Source organism: Mobula birostris, chromosome 14 (genome assembly GCF_030028105.1).
Source record: "Mobula birostris isolate sMobBir1 chromosome 14, sMobBir1.hap1, whole genome shotgun sequence".
Taxonomy (NCBI): Eukaryota; Metazoa; Chordata; class Chondrichthyes; order Myliobatiformes; family Myliobatidae; genus Mobula; species Mobula birostris.
This window is the reverse complement of record NC_092383.1, coordinates 44,714,384-44,727,801: the sequence shown is the minus strand read 5'-3', so window position 1 is coordinate 44,727,801 and position 13,418 is coordinate 44,714,384. Positions and strand designations below refer to the sequence as shown.

The following is a 13,418-nucleotide window of genomic DNA, read 5'->3' as shown; positions in this document are numbered from 1 at the left end:
CTCAAACAAAAGGCTTAAGAAAACATTTTGTTACATACCTCATGGATATCTTGTGACTTTCTTATGACCATGATGTAATTGAGTATCTTATGAGAATGAGGTAATGGTCATGTGATGGTGGGGTGATGTAATTATCCCACCAGTGTGAGGTCATGTGAGCTGTTCACCACGGGTATAAAAGGGAGACCCCTGGAGTGATACAGTTAGTTTTAAGTTTAGTTTGTTATTTAATTCGTCAGATACTCCATTTTGCTGCGTATTCGTCTTATGATGCAGTTTTGTTTTAAAGTGGAGTTCTACTTTCTATTGTAAGTAGTACTGGAGAGTGAAGACCTTATCAAAGTACAGGAATTCGCCGAGTTGAGTAAAGCTGATATCGTTCGAAGGTTTTGGAGAGGATCGACCTTTATTGAATCTTCGTTCAAGAAATAGTGACCTGCATCTGAAATATCCTCTGCTAAAGCAGGAAGGATTGTGCAGTGTCTATCCTCCAGAGGAAAAGGTCAGTTCTTTTAAACCATTTTATTTCCGTCATCGTGAATCCTGCGGACAAGGCAGGTTCCGGCTGGGATCAGCAGTAACGTCATGTCTTCGAGGAATTCTTTACTTCAGGAAAGTCTCTCCTAATTGACTGTATAAATCTCTTGGACTTTCGAATTTACCGTTCTAAGAACTGTGTTCGAGTTTACCACTTTAAGAACTGTTTTCGCATTCACCCTTTTAAGAACTGTTCCAGAGTTGCCATATAGCAGTTAACTTCTGGTTAAATTAGTGTTTCAATATTTCTCGCTATTGTTGATCAGAATTTAATAAATGTTTGTTTGTTTTTATAAAACCTGACTCAATTGATATTCATTGTTGCCAGTTACGTGGCAATTTGCTATGTCCGCTTAAACTCTCACTCACTGATGTGTGGTTTTGATGACATGTTAATCCTTGCTCTGTCCCGAGGTTCTCAGGTCGTTCACAGTGATCCTGAAAACTTTTGAGCAGCCAATCTGAGACACAGCCCTGAAAACTACAAATAAACTGCAGGTGTCGAAAATCTGAAACAAAAATAGAAGAATGCCAGAAACACACAGCAGGCCAGGCAGCATCTGTGGGAAGAGAAAAAGAGTCATTTCAGGTCAAAGAGCCTTTGTCTAAACTGGGAAAGTTGACTAAAGAAGCTTGTAAACCTGCAGAAATACTGGCAGAAGAAGGTATATATCTGATGGAGTAAAACTGGGGTGACCGTAGGGATAAACTAACAGAGTTATCAGGTTAATGAGTGAATGAGAGCGGTTAGGTACAATGAACATTGACAAACAAAAATCTAGAACAATAGAATGTGGGAGTTGTGAAGTGCAGAGCAGGAGGGTGTGCCTGGCAGGGAAGGCAAAAACAGAACAGAAGAATGTTGAACTACAATGGACCATTAAAAGAGAGAGAGAAATCAAGTCTACTAAGGTTGTAGAATTTAGTACTGAATCCCCAGGGCTGCTTCATATCCAGGCAGAAGATGAGGTGCTGTTCCTGAAGTGTAGTACGTTGGGCTTCACTGTGATGGTACAGGAGGCCACAAACCAACTGCACAGGGTGGGAATGGGATTGGGAATTAAAGTGACAGAAAATGGAGTGCCACACTGAGATATGGCAGATGACAGAAATGTGTAAGGGAACACTTTTGACCCAGTGACCATAATCCCATTAGTTTCATTGAAGAATGAGGGGAGATTTGATAGGGTGGTACAAAATTGTGAGGAACATAGAATATATGCAAGCAGGTTTTTTTCACATTTAGGTTGGGAAAAACTAGCCAAGAGGTGATTTACAAGGATGTTGCCTAGATTGGGGAGCATGCCTTATGAGAATAGGTTGCGTGAACTTGGCCTTTTCTCCTTGGAGCGACAGAGGATGAGAGGTGACCTGATAGAGGTGTATAAGATGATGAGAGGCATTGATTGTGTGGATAGTCAGAGTTTTTTTCCCAGGGCTGAAAAGGCTAGAACGAGAGGGCACAGTTTTAAGGTGCTTGGAAGTAGGTACAACGGAGATGGCAGGGGTAAGTTTTTTTACGCAGAGGGTGGTGAGTGCGTGGAATGGGCTGCCAGCGACTGTGGTGGAGGCGGATACAATAGGGTCTTTTAAAAGACTCCTGGATAGGTACATGGAGCTTAGAAAAATAGAGGGCCATGGGTAACCCTAGGTAATTTCTAAGGTAAGGACATGTTCGGCACAGCATTGTGGGCCGAAGGGGCTGTATTGTGCAGTAGGTTTTCTACGTTTCTATGTTTAAGACCAAGTTCAAGCTTAATTATTATTCAGCCACACATGAATACATACGAAACAGGTCCTTCTGGGACCAAAGTGCAAAGCACAGTACCAACACAGTACAAGGCACATATAGCACATATAGGATAGTAAGTAAACATAGAGCCAGGCAAAAAAATATTATATATACACACACACGTACATATATGTGTGTGAGACGTATATATGTGTCATGGTCCTGATCGGTTATTCCTTGGGTCCCTTTAAGTTTACTTTGTGTCATGATCAGGACTGTTGACTCCTTGTTTTCCTTAATTCATTGTTTCCCCGTGTTTCTTGGGCTCTGTAGTTAAAGGCACTTGAGTCTCAGCTGAAGAGCAGTACTTAGTGTCGGGCTTACAGCAGCTCGGCGCTAGATCATCATCGGACGTCACCAAAGCAAGTGCAAGGAAGTCACCCTGCCGGAACGAGCCAAGTTACATCGCTGGAGCTACTCAAGTCTTCTCCCCAAAGCGAGTGCCAGTAAATCACCTCTCCTCGCCGGAACCAGCCTGTTAAATTACTTTGTCTGATCGAGCCGCTAAGCTACCTCACCGGAGCGGGTCCGCCAAGTTAACCTGCCGGAGTGAGACTAGAGCAGCTGCCTGTAGTTCCTGGGCCACGTCAAGGGCTTGCCACTACTTGGAGCCATTTCATGTCAAGGTATGAACTGTCTATTGTTGTGTAGTACCGTCTCTTTGTGTCCTCATCTCCGCTGGGTAGGTCCGGCCATTTGCCGCTACTCTGAGTTAGGAACCTTCTCCTCGTGTCCTCGTCTCCACTGGGTAGGTCCGGCCATTTGCCGCTACCCTGAGTAGGAAACTCTCTCTTCCTGTTCTCCTCTCCACTGAGTAGCCATTTGCCTCTACTCTGAGTTCGGGAATCCTGTCTCTCAGTGTTCTGCGTCTTGTGTCTAAAAGAGGAGTCCCGGCTCTATGTCCTGTAGCCAAGGAAGAGCCTCTGTGTCTAAGAGAAGTCCAGGTTCTGATGTTCCAATTCCAAGTCCGGGTCCTGAATTCTAAGTTCCAAGTCCAAGTCCGGGTCTCGCCACACTTGTTCCAGCTTCTGCTTTGCTCATTCCTTGATCTCCCTCTGAACAATTCTTGCTTTCCTGCTTTCCTAGTAACCATTAATAAACTCTATTCTTGTTAACGCTACAAAACATGTTTGTATCCTGCTTTTGAGTCTGCCCGTGCTCCGCACTTGTGACAATATGTGTGTGTGTGTGTGTGTGTGTGTGTGCGCGCGCATGTGTGTGCGCGCGTGTGAGAGAGAGAGAGAGAGAGATACACACATATACATATACACAGTATATCAAGCCCAAAGTCCATGAGTGACACATCCTGTAAGTTGATGGTGCATGGGTGTTATTGGCGAGAAGAAGCAGTTCTCAGCAGTCCGCAGATGAATGCACAGATGCACACACACAACCCAGTTTGTCATTCTACTGATGAAACACTGGAGGGCAGCACTGATGGGAGGGGCCGGCTCCCAACCCAGCATGGACTCTGCGCTGCATGCTGTTGCAAGAAAGTAGGTGTTTGGTGAGAAAGGAAGAATGGACCAGGGAGTCTGTGAAATGCTGAGGGGGGAAGATGTGTATGGTGGTGGAATATCATTGAAGTTGGGGAAGATTGCAAAGAATAATCTGTGGAAAATGGAGGTGAGGTGGGGGGGCGGGGCTGGAAGGTGAGGACCAGAGCAGCCTATCCTTGTTCTGTCCTGGAGGAGAGGCTCAGGAAATGGGTGAGATGCAATTATGGGGAACTCATGGTTCAGGAAGAAGGAAGGCATTTCAGAGATACCTGGATGGAAAATTTCATAATCAGAACATAGGCAGAGGAACTGGGAGAATGGAACAGAGTTTGTATAGGAGACAGGTGAGATAAAGAGTAGTCAAGAGTTATGTGAGTCAGTAGGCATGTAATGGATGTCAATAGCTAGCCTGTCTCCTGAGACAGAGAGACCTAGAGAATGAAAGGTAGGGCCAGACACCGAACATATGATGGTAAGGGCAGGGTGGGAACCGGCAACAAAAGTAACAGAACTGTACAGTTCTGCATGAGTTCAGGAGGCAGTTAATAGGAGTGCCAAAGTTTTCTCTGCCGCCTCTGCCTCCAGGTTTATTTCTTCGGCAAGGAGTGGGGTGGGTGATGAGTGATGAGGACTCCTTGCCGAAGAAATAAACCTGGTGGCAGAGGTGGCAGAGAAAACTTTGGCATAATGGCAGTTCCCCAGTTTCTTGTGTCTCTACATCTGATGTACTTTCTCCAAATACTGGACTTATTATCCCTTCCTAAAACTTTATAGAGTCCATCTAGTGATATTTCTCTTTCTGAAGTCTATGTTCATTGCTTCAAATTAATTCCCTTCACAATGATTTCAAAGGGTTTCAACTGCAGATGTTAAACTAATTGCTTGTAATTACTCAAATGAGCCTACTCACCTTATTCAGCTGGCATATTCTGTTGATCTCTTGTGCACATCCACTCTCAGCGTAACTGCTGTTTCCGAGCCTCAGTTGTTTCAGCTTCCATTTCCTCTGATCTAACCCATTACATCCTGGCACATTGCCTTGCCCTAACTAAGTTACAATGCATTGCTTTTACTTACATCTGTCACCACATTATCAACCAAAATTTATCTTCATCTCCCTGTTCTTTTTCATAAACAATAATTGGCACTTATACAACATTTTTAGTGTAATAAAATGTCACAAGACTCCTCTTAAGAGCAAGATCAAAGTCTCATATGATTACCAGCCATATTTCCACTTGTTTAGTATTTAATTGCTTTATAATATTCCTCATTACTACCATTGAAACATGATGTTAGGCCAATTTATGACCTTCTATTGGTCAGATGATCATCACAAATTGCATAATTGGAAGCTGAGTTTCTGTCATGGTGACTAATGGTTCCATCATTTACTCAAAATTTCAATAACTGGAATTTATTTTTCTTAAATAATAATGACACCAACCTTCCTTCTCTCAGAGCCATTAAACACGGGAAAACAATAAAACACAAGTAAGTTGTAACAATAAGATTTTCCCAAATTACACTTCAGCTGTCAAAATGAAACTCGGAGTTATGCATTAATAGACTGCTTCATTCTTTTAATCAAATGTTAACCTGCTAGCAATACAGATCTCGCCCACAGTAGGCTATAACTTGGCACCTTTCCAGGACAGGTGAATCTGCAGTTTTCAGTGCTTATTCAATGCTTGTCTCCTTGAAATAAACCCCTAAAATAGAAGATTTATCCAAGGAATAGCAGATTCAAATCTCTGAGGTCACCTTAGGAGAGAGCCATTGGACAGACCATGATTTATTTAGAGACTGGAGGGACCAGCCCTTTTTCAATTATAATCTTAACCTGAACTGAGATTTTTTAGAAAAATAACATGCAGAGGTAATTAAGGTTTTAAACAAACTGAGCTAACCAGGTTTAAACCAGTGAAGAGTTAATAGTATCTACAATATTTCCATGAAGGAAATGACTGATATGTGGGGTAAATTTTCAGCAAGGAGAACATTCCAGAATCATAACTGTTAGCTGCATCAGAGTGCAGACATGACAACCTCACCAAAGCCACTAACTGAGACAAGTTAAACAATATCCCTCATCTTCAATTATTTCTGATAACTCGGCACCATCTGATAAATAGATCCAGATTACTTCACTGCTCTGCATTGAGGTTATAGAAGTCACCTCTAGGATACAAACAATACTAGGGATTGCCAGAGCACCAAAAAGATAAAGGGAACATTGTTTTCCTAAACAAAGATGAATTCTTCCAGGCTCCAGAAATCCAATGCTTGTTTTAATTTCAAGCACTAAGATTCCCACTGAAAGATTATAAAATATTTCCAATGAACCCATAATAAAGTCAGAGTTATTCAGCTTCCTGAACACTTATTTGCCCTTCCTTTCCCTGTGTGCTTCTCAGCCATCTCATCCATCATCGGACGTACTTTCAGTTTTCCATTCACCACCACCTAATTCCAAAGCCAACCTTTCTCCTCGCCATGCTCTCTTACCACCACTGCAACCGAATCCTTACACATCAGGAAACCTGCTGCTGTCGCCTTGTGAACAGAGACCTCAGCTGCCTCAAATTATTGCCATAATTTCACCAATCGTATTCCCATCTACTCGCCCCTCTCACCATTAATTCTTTCCATTTAAACGGAGTAGATATCATCAGCCCTCAGCCACAAGAACTCCACTCCTTTATAAGCAATACCTTTGCCACCAGGAGATATGCATTCAAACTAACTTTAGGGTTACTACTACCTATTCCTCTCCAAAGTTCTTCAACACTTCTCACAACCGATATCTGCCCACATCATTCCATCAATTGTATTATTATAGTGTAATAATTGAGGGGTTGTGATGTAGAAGCCATATACAGAGCCTATAAAAAGTATTCACCACCCTTGGAAGTTTTCATGTTTTATTGTTTTACAGCACTGAATCACAGTGGATTTAATTTGGCTTCTTTGCACTGATCAAAAGAAAAGGACTCCTTCCTATCAAAGTGAAAATCAATCTCTACAAAGTGATCTAAATTAATTACAAATATAAAACACAAAATAATTGATTGCAGAAGTATTCGCCCCCTTCAAGTCAGCATTTAGTAGATGCAAACAACAGGAATACTGCAGACGCTGGAAATTCAAGCAACACACATCAAAGTTGCTGGTGAACGCAGCAGGCCAGGCAGCATCTCTAGGAAGCGGTGCAGTCGACGTTTCAGGCCAAGACCCTTCGTCAGGATTTAGTAGATGCATCTTTGGCAGCAATTACTGCCTTCAGTCTGTGTGGATAGGTCTCTATCAGCTTTGCACATCTGGACACTGCAACGTTTCCCCATTCTTCCATACAAAACTGCTCAAGCTCTGTCAGATTGCAGGGGGATCATGAGTGAACAGCCCTTTTCAAGTCCAGCTTCCCTCATTAGTCCTCTTCTTGCACAGTCACTCAGGTTTTGAGGATGGCCTGTCATATTCTTTCCATTTCAAAACATGAAAACTTCCGGGGTGGGGGGGGGGCGCGGGTGAATACTTTTTATAAGCTCTGTATCTATTTTATGCCATGTATCTAAATACGCATATATTTGTATATAAAGCAATGATGCAGTTTCAAAGTCTTAACCAAAACCTCTTTTCATCTGTCTACTTCAACGAGTACATATTCCTTTCCTTAATATCCTCTCTTATGTCCTGTTGTTTCACACAAAAACCATAAAAGAATAATAGCCATTCTAATAATACCAATATAGATACCATAATACAAAACAGTTGCCCAGCACCCCAAATGGCCACTTCCTGCAGTGTAATAATTGTGATACTGATCTCCTACTTTCTTAATCTCTTTGGGAGTTACTCAGAAGTGTTTTGCCAAGTTAGTTATATTTTCTGATACATCACATATGTACCAGGGCACAAGTGTCCCTTTTTTCTGATAGAATAAAATCCAAAGCCATTCTGTTTTGTAATGCTACTGTATGAACAGCAATCAGTTCTGCTGACAACTCAGTTAATGCTTGTTGGGTTTGATCAAAGGCACATGTGGTTTCATTCACAATTTTCTCCAAAGCTGGTGCCATATTAATCCATTCCTGGGACAATCTCACAGTCCCATATCCTGAAAAGGCAATCATACAGAATCTCTTGGCCTCTGGTGCCACTGGACCAGATAGTGGTGAGGTGGTGACTCCAAGTGTTACATGTGGGGCACTTTGCAGCCCTTCTAGTGCCATGGGTCTCTCCACTTCCCCTCCTACTCAGCGGACATGCCCAGCAGCCAGGGGTAGGCCCGGTAACCACATCCATTCAGTGGAAGGGGAGGAGTGAGGCTTATCAGTTCCATACATGACCCTTTACTGCTCCTCAGACAGGAGTCTTTGCCCTTTCAGTTGCAGTGACATGTAACCTGATCTCTGCTGGACAGCTTCATGTAGGGAATCTGCTCACCGAACTTGCAGCTGCACCAGTTGCACTTAACGGGGGGACCATTCCATCCATTTAAGCACTCGTAGTGACAATTGATGTCTGTCGTGTAACCGATCAGGGTTTTCAGTTCAGCTCCACTTTATTCTTGAACATATACACTGAACTGCCCATAGCGGAATTCCTCCTTCACTGTGGAAGTTTCAGCATGGCCAGTACGAGCAATACAATCGGCGCGGTATTGAGGGGGGGCTTATGTTTTTTAGCTCGGAAGTGTGGGGCGTGTATCCATAATGGTTCTTCTCTTACCTTCATAGCTGTATTAGTCACCATCAGCACTTAAGAACATCAGAAATCGAAGCAGGAATAAGCCACCTGGCTCATTGAGCCTGTTCCGCCATTCAATAAGGTCATGGCTGATCCGGCCATGGACTCATCTCCACCTACCTGCCTTTTCCTTAATTCCCCTACAATCCTAACCCTAACCCTAACCTTGTCTTAAATACAGATTCACCGTTCTCTGAGAAAAGCAGTTTCCATCCTAAATTTACTCCCCTGAATTTTGAGGCAATGGCCCCATGTTCTAGTCTCACCTACCAGTGGAAAGAACTTTCCTGCCTCCATCTTACCTATCCCTTTCATAATTTTATATGTTTTTATAAGATCTCCTCCCATTCTTCTGAAATCCTGTGAAATCCATTGAACTTTTTGCTTTTGGACTCCAGCCATATTCCACTGAGGTATAACACTAAGGTGTCACGGGAGGTTGTTCCTGCCTGTGGCCATCTAACTTTGCTTCTCCTCCCTTGGAGGGTCAGATACCCTGAGCCAATAGGCTGGTCCTGGACTTTTTCCATCTGGCATAGTTTGCATTTTGTTGTTTGATTGTTTGTGGGTTTTGTATTGCTATATTTATGCTCTATTCTAGGTTGGTGCGGCTGTAACGAAACCCCATTTCCCTCGGGATCAATAAAGTATATCTATCTATCTATCTATGAATACAGTCCCAGGCAATTCAATCTCTTCTCGTAATCTAACTACCTCATCTCTGGAATTGACCTGGTAAACCTCCTCTGCACCACCTCCAAAGGCAGTATATCCTTCATTGAGTAAGGAGACCAGAACTACACACCAGTACCCTGTACAGTTGCAGCATTACCTCCCCACTCTTAAATTCAATCCCTCTAGCAATGAAGGCCAACATTTCATTTACCTTCTTGATAGCCTGCTGCACCTGCAAACCAACCTTTTGCAATTCATGCACAAGCACTCCCAAGTCCTTCTGCACAGCAGCATTCTGCAATCTTTTACCATTTAAATAATAATCTGATCTTCCAATCACCACAGACTCCATCCAATCATTTCCAGGGCCTCCTGTCGTGGTAGTCCTCACAGACCCTTGACCATTGATCCAAAATCCTTTACCACCTTACCTCTGGACACTGCTAGGGTTAGGTGGGAGTCCCTGTTCTCCTGATCTTGTATCATCCACTGAACCTCATGGGGGAGATACGATGCCACTGCAATACAGTACCGTAATCACCCACATATATTTCAGAAGTGTACAGAACAGTTTCCCTACCGATATAGGGGTCCAATTTCAGATACATAAAATGGTCATTTCCAGCGGAGTCAAAATAAGCCATATAGTGAAGATAACAGAGCCACCTACTGAGTTGTGGGTCTAAACAAAATCCAGAGGCTTTCAAGGCAAACCTTATTCCAAACTCCTTGATAGGTAAGGTGACTACTACTGAAATAGTCTCGTCCACAATGGCTCTCCAGTAGGACTACTACTGAAATAGTATAGTCCACAATGGCTCTCTGGTATCCACACATTAAGTTCCTCGGGAGTACAGGTAGCTTGCATTTCACACATAAATTTCTTCCTCATAAGTTTACAGGCACATCCTGAGAAAGTAGAGAGGTATGGTATAAATCCTAGTCTCCCATACCAACCTCCACCAGGTCTGATTTCTGGATATTAATAGGCTGTCCTCTGTTTGGGAAGGACATTTGCAATGATACTAATTGTAGGTCCCATATCCTGAATATTGTTCCATTTTCTGTAAAATCTTCTGCCAGATTTGGGAACAGCTTCTTTCCAACTGTGATAAGACTGCTGAACAGATCCTGACCCAGATCTGGGCCATACCCTTCAAATATCCGGACCTGCCTCTCGGTTTTTTTGCAATACCATACTTCCCATTTTCCTATTTTCTATTTATGATTTATAATTTAAATTTTTAATATTTACTAATTTTAACTATTTTTAATATTTTTAATATTTAATATTTGTAATCCAGGGAGTGTGAAGCGCAGAATCAAAGCAGGCAGAGAAGATGGTGGCGCGCCTGTGCGTGCGCAGCCCTCCGGTGAAAAATGATATTGTATCTGTTAAATAGGGGCCGTGGACAATTCTGACGATGGAGAATGGAAGTGAAAGCACAGAGGAACATCTGGAGAAATTTCTGAAACGCCCGTTCACTGCTGTCGTTACTATGTGGTCGGGAATCTTTCAGAGGGTAGGCTTCAAAATCCCCGGCTTTGCCTGCTTTTGGCGACCTAGAAGGAGGTCAAATCGTTTGGACAGAGATGGCACTCAGTACTCGGTGTCGGAGAGCTGATCAGAGCTCGAAGTTTTCGGATGACTCAGAGTTGGATTGTGGTCGGCATGGCAGGGAGAGTTTTTCTTCCTTCTCCCGTATGCATGAGATGTGGGACATTTGAGAAACTTTGAACTTTACTGCGCTCATGGACTTCTTCATCAAGTTATGGTATTGTTGCGCTGTTGTAACTATATGTTATAATTATGTGGTTTTGTTAGCTTTTTCAGTCTTGGTCTGTCCTTTGTTTTGTGATATCACACTGGAGGAAATAATGTATCATTTCTTAATGCATTTCTAAATGACAATAAAAGAGGATTACGTGTCTTCATAATCTAAATATCGCTGTGATGATTGTACGTTCTAGTACCAATTGTTTGGCGACAATGAAGTATAAAGTATTTATTCTTCTACAGACTTGCCTCTAACTTGTGTCTCCATAATCTCAGACCAATTAGCTTTTTTTGGAAAGGCAGCATATAACGAACTGAAGATTTTAGCATGGTGTCAGGTCCTGGCCTGGCACTGTTACAGTACTCTTGATAGCCCTGAAATTTAACCTCAGTAAAATCAAAACTGGAGCCAAACTATGCCCTCATTAAGGTTTCCAAATCCTTAGTACCAGGTTTGTGACACAAAACAATAGTTTTAAGTTTCTGAAAAGCTTTTTCCAAATCTGTCTCCAGGTTGGGCAGCTCTTTTACTGCCCGTAATTCTCCTGCCATCCAATGTGGATCTACTCCGCTGGGTTCTACATCATATTTCTTCCAATGATCCTTTCCCATAATTATTAAACATATACTATGCTGGTGTCCCCTTATTTGGGACAGGGAAGGACTCATTATTGCCAATTTCTAGCCGCTCTTCCTCTCCCAACTTACTGTACTTTCTCTTTCTATTGTTCACTACAGCAGCCTGTAGGGATTAAATTTATGAGATCAGACTCTACTCTTACTCTTTTTACCAGTGCCAATGCAACACTGACACTCTAACTGGTCAGTCTGATCATTGATGCCATCTGTTTCTGGTCGCCGTTCTGAAAGCATCAGAATCACGGGGAGAGAAATTGATCCACTCAGTAGACAACAGCATAGCTCTGTCATGGTCCCTTCTGGCAATCCCCCACCATGCCACTTACCTCAGGAATTGGGCCTCAGTCACCTCATTTAAATTCCAATCATTCCCAGGCTCCACTAACTACACACACCTGATTCCTATCAGAAACGGCAGGATAAAGACCCTATGACCACAACAAGGAGTTGCCAGTTCGTTGGTCGACTCTTACATGAGTAACCTCATTCCATGGTTCTTTGGACTATCAGTTCTAAGTCCAGCATTGTTCCTGAATTCTATACTAAAACCAAGACTTTGGCTAAAGACTCTCTCTGGACACCAATACCAAGCTCGCTATGACCATAATGCCTCCCGACTTGGCCTCTGCGCCTGTGTTCAGCACTTGGGTTTGTACCACTGCCACGTCCTTGCAACAAGATCACAGTGTATAGCAACGCTCACAACACAGTGGAGGAACTCAGCAGGTCGGGCAGCATCAGTGGAAACGATGAGTCGATGTTTCGGGCCGGAACCCTTTGTCAGGACTGAAGAGGGAAGGCTCAGAGGCCCTATAAAGAAGGTGGGGGAGAGTTGGAAGGAGCAGGCTGGTAGGTTCAGTTGAAAAACCAGTAATTTGAAAGACAAAGGGGTGGGGGAGGGGAAGCAGGGAGGTGATAGGCAGGAAAACAATGGGTAGTAGAAGGAAAACAACAGGAAGTCCTGACGAAGGGTCTCAGCCTGAAACGTCGACTGCACCTCTTCCTACAGATGCTGCTTGGCCTGCTGTGTTCACCAGCAACTTTGATGTGTGGTAGTAGAAGGAGGTGGAACCATGAGGGAGGTGATAGGCAGCTGGGGGAGGGGGCAGGGTAAAATAGGGATAGAGGAAGGGAGGGGGAGGGAATTACCGGAAGTTGGAGAATTCTATATTCATACCAAGGGGCTGGAGACTATCTAGACGGTATATGAGGTGTTGCTCCTCCAACCTGAGTTTAGCCTCATCATGGCAGTAGAGGAGGCCATGTATGGACATATCTGAATGGGAGTGGGAAGCAGAGTTGAAGTGGGTGGCTACCGGGAGATCCTGTCTGTTGTGGCGGACGGAGCGGAGTTGCTCGACGAAGCAGTCCCCCAATCTGCGTCGGGTTTCACCGACGTAGAGGAGGCCGCACCGGGAGCACCGGATGCAATAGATGACCCCAACAGACGACAAGTGAAGTGTTGCCTCACCTGGAAGGACTGTTTGGGGCCCTGAATGGCAGCAAGAGAGGAGGTGTAGGGACAAGTGTAGCACTTGCGCTTACAGGGATAAGTGCTGGGTGGGAGATCCCTGGGGATGGATGTGTGGATAAAGGAGTCACAGAGGGACCGATCCCTGTGGAAAGCGGAGAGGGGTGGAGAGGGAAAGATGTGCTTAGTGGTGGGGTCCTGTTGAAGGTGGCAGAAGTTGCGGAGGATAATGTGCTGGATACGGAGGCTGGTGGGGTGGTAGGTGAGGACAAGGGGAAC

General features: G+C 43.7%; 1 long non-coding RNA gene across 1 annotated transcript; it reads left to right on the top strand.

Annotated features, from left to right (window-relative positions):
• The first annotated feature begins 232 nt into the window (after positions 1–232).
• LOC140209490 (uncharacterized) lies at positions 233–11,166 on the top strand. Its single transcript, XR_011888997.1, has 3 exons — positions 233–502; positions 2,603–2,955; positions 10,557–11,166. It is a non-coding gene; the product is annotated as an uncharacterized lncRNA (long non-coding RNA).
• The last annotated feature ends 2,252 nt before the right edge of the window (positions 11,167–13,418 follow it).